Source organism: Pseudophryne corroboree, chromosome 7 (genome assembly GCF_028390025.1).
Source record: "Pseudophryne corroboree isolate aPseCor3 chromosome 7, aPseCor3.hap2, whole genome shotgun sequence".
Taxonomy (NCBI): domain Eukaryota; kingdom Metazoa; phylum Chordata; class Amphibia; order Anura; family Myobatrachidae; genus Pseudophryne; species Pseudophryne corroboree.
Genome location: NC_086450.1, coordinates 141,341,102 through 141,344,988, shown reverse-complemented (window position 1 = coordinate 141,344,988; position 3,887 = coordinate 141,341,102). Strand labels below are relative to the sequence as shown.

At 41.3% G+C, this 3,887-nt stretch overlaps 1 pseudogene; it reads right to left on the bottom strand.

The window, feature by feature from the left end:
* Window positions 1-565: 565 nt before the first annotated feature.
* LOC134946043 (5S ribosomal RNA) lies at window positions 566-684 on the bottom strand (annotated as a pseudogene).
* Window positions 685-3,887: the final 3,203 nt, after the last annotated feature.

Sequence of the window (3,887 nt, the reverse complement as noted above, 5' to 3'; positions counted from 1 at the left end):
GATAATTCAAAGGTTGGGGATGCGTCCACAGGTCTCATGAGTCATTTGTATACAGGTGGTATGGCTCCCCGAGGGGTATATGAAAAGGAGAATAGATGGGGACAATGAGTCATTCGTAAAGGGTTACATAACAACAAGAAGAGAGTAAGATAACAATGAAAGTAGAAATGAACGTATAGGCAAGAGAATAAAGATAAAATAAAAATTAATTAAAAAATTAATAAAAAAATAGAAATAGAAGTACTAATAATGCAAATGAAAATAGAATCTATAAAAAAAGGGGGGGGGATGAAGCTATAATACACATAAAAATGCAAATAGAAAAAAGGTGTAGACTGATGATAATTAGATGGATATTACCACTATGGGAATGCAATGCAGAGGTTATATAAAAGTATAGATAAATAGAGCTATGTGGAACTAGGTGGAACAGATCCTGCGAGAATTCCGTGAGAGCAGTGGGTGGTGCTTAGGTAAACATCGTGAAGTGGGTCCATGTATACTAAGGACCAGACAACATCCATAGTTTACTAAGAAATGCCGGTATGTTCCCTTTTCGCCTCCGTATTTACAACACCCGGTCTCCCAAGGAGGTCTCCCATCCTTGTACTGACCGGGCCCATCCTTGCTTAGCTTCCAAGATCGGACGGTGTTGGGCGTCCCCAAGGAGGTATGGTTGTAATGTTTGGGGCTGGGTTAGAGACAGGTCCTCTCAGTTCAATGGATGACACTAGGAAATACCAAGGACCAAGAGAGATGCAATAAAGGAAGAAACTGGCGAAATAGACTATGAGGTATGAGAGCTACTAATGAGAGAGAATGTGAGTTACAGCGTATTAGTGCCCTAACATGTGCGGCAATAACCAACACGCAACTGATATTCCCTGGAAGTCTCCCGTCCAGGTACTGGTCGGTTCGAGTTGCTGACCATTCTCTAAGGTCGGCCCAAAAGTAGAGTAGTGATGTTCGTGCGAATCAAGAGGTAGAGGAAGGCAGGAGTAAAACGTGAGGGTAGGAATAGCTTACATCATAGGAAGGGTGCTATCTCATATCCTTCATAGAAGCCATCCGGATGGAGAGTATTAAGTTCGTATATCCAATACATCTCTCTCCTTGAAAGAAGATTCGAAAGGTCTCCTCCTCTGGCTCCCATCGCTACTAGTTCAATGCCTTTGTATGTTAGTGTCTCTGGATCGGAATTATGGAAAAGATGGAAGTGTTTGGAAACTGCATGGGTGAGGACTTTGTTCTTGATATTCCTAACGTGTTCCTGGATACGTATTTTAAGGGGTCTTTTGGTTTTCCCGATGTACTTCAATTTACATGGACACTCCAGAAGGTATATCACCGATGAGGTATTGCAATTAATGAATTGTTTAATCCGATATTCCTTTTGAGTTTCAGTATTCTGGAAAGACTTCCTGTTTGGATGGAGGTATCTACATACGTTACACCGACCGCATTTGAAGCTTCCTTTGCATTTGGGCATAATGCTTATGGCTTCTGGATTTTTCAACATACTTGGGGCTATTATGTCTTTTAGACTCCGAGATTTGCGAAAGACCATTTTAGGCTCCTTAGTGAGGTAGTTCTTCAGTATAGGGTCCATAAGGAGTATGTTCCAATGTTTCTTGAGGACATCCTTAATGAGGTTCTCGTGTCTGCTGTACGTAGTGATGAATTTAACTGTGTCCTCCTTGGTGTTCTTGGGTTTGTACTTAAGAAGGTCCCTTCTTTCTATAGCTTTAGCCTTGATGGTGGCTTCTTCCAGGAGTCGGGTCGGGTACCCCTTTTCCTTGAATCTTCCTTTGTACATTTCAAGTTGTTGATCTCTGTCCTCTGTCTTCTTACAATTCCGTGCTATTCTAGTGAATTGGGAAAGGGGGGTATTGTCCTTCCATTGTTGACGGTGGTTGCTCTTGTAGTGAACGTAACTGTTCATATCCACCTTCTTTATGTAGTTGCTTGTGATGATTTCCTCCCCTGAGTGTGTTAGAACAAGGTCCAGGAATTCAATCCGTTCTGTGTCCTCATTGGCCGTGAACTTGAGGTTCATGGTGTTACCCGAAATGTAGGTTAAAAATACTTTAAAACACAGCTGGTCTCTTTCCCATACTAATATAATATCATCTATATAACGTTTATAAAAAATGATGTTTTGTTGGTATGGGTGGTTGCTAAAAATATATTCCTTTTCCCATTGTCCCATGAATAAATTGGCAAAGCTAGGTGCAAAAATTGTGCCCATGGCTGTTCCACATATTTGAAGATAAAACCCATCTAAAAATGTAAAATAATTGTGTTTGAGTATAAAATTCATGAGCTCACATAAAAACAGTCTATGATCTTCTGTAATTTGAGGGTCCGAAGAGAGAAAGTTGTTGCATGCCTCAATACCCTTCTCATGCTCTATACAGGTATATAAGGATTGCACGTCAATCGTGGCCCACCTATAGGTGTCCTTCCATTGTAGTGGTTCCAAAAGGTTCAGGACCGATGTGGTATCTTTAAGGAAAGCCGGTAGTTCCATTACATACTTCCTCAGGAATATGTCCACATATTCTGACAGGTGTGAGGTCAGAGAATCAATGCCAGCCACTATAGGCCTACCAGGGGGGTTGTCCAAAGACTTATGTACTTTTGGGAGAAAGTAAAATATGAAGGTAGTGGGGTTGGAATTGAGGAGATACTGGTATTCATCCTTCGTGAGTATCTCCTTTCTGAAGGCCTTCAGAAGCATTTGTCTCAGATCTTCCACAAATGGTTCTTTGGGATCACAAGGCAACGGCACATACAATGACCGATCACCTAGTAGTCTGAGTGCTTCTGTGACATAGGCTTCTCTGTCCATGATAACCAACCCCCCCCCCCCCCTTTATCAGCAGGTTTTACAACTACGTAGTGATTTTCTTGTAGCTGTTTAATTGCTTCCGTCTCCCTGTTGGAGAGGTTCTTCTCCTTTATAGATGGAATATTAGCATCACACAAATCCTTCTTAACTAACTCATAGAAAAGACCCACATTGTGACCCTTTGATTCCAAAGGGTAAAATTTAGAAGTGGGTTTCAAGCCAGATTTCGATTGTTCGTAATTTTGTATCACCGCATCTTCTTTTTTTAGGAAATGACGTTTGAGAGTGATTTTCCTTATGAATTTATTCAGATCGATGAAAACATCGAACTTGTTCATACCCTTTGTAGGTGCGAATGAAAGGCCTTTGTTGAGAAGTGTAGTCTCATGGTTTGTCAAGATGTGACTGGAAAGATTAAAGATGCCCTTTGGTGTAGGTGGTTCTAGACGAGATTTCGTCTTTTGTATAATCTTTTCCCTCCTACCCCCACGGCATCCTCTTCGTCTTCCAATCTTCTTTTGCGAGGTGATGTGTTTTTTGTTCTTGCAGGTGTCTTTATAGTGTCTCGGGGGTGGTGGTTCGTACCTGTTGATAAAAAAGGCTCCTCAACATTAGAGTCAAGCCTCTGTAATGCTGTGAATCTGTTGATGGTCTCGAAATTGTGAGATTCCTGGGTCTCCTTAGTAGTGTTCCTAGGGCCTCTGGGTTTTCTGGGGACCGTTTTCCAATACTCCCTTCTTCCTTTGGGAGCCGGCTGGCCTCCTCCAGAGAAACGGCTCCAATTCTTTACCATACTATTTTCATAGTCGTGCCTGTCTCTAGCGAATTTCCTTTCTTTGTTTCTGATGACCTCATCTTCTATACGATCAAGTTTTTTATTCAAAACCTTTTCGTTAATCCTGAAGTCCTCCTTGTCTTTATGTACTTCCATTTTATTCTCAGCCTCTTTGATGTCAGCTTCTAGGTCTGAGATAATGCGTTTTTTCTCCGTGATTAATAATTTCATGAGATTTATTGAGCAGTTATGTAAGGTCTT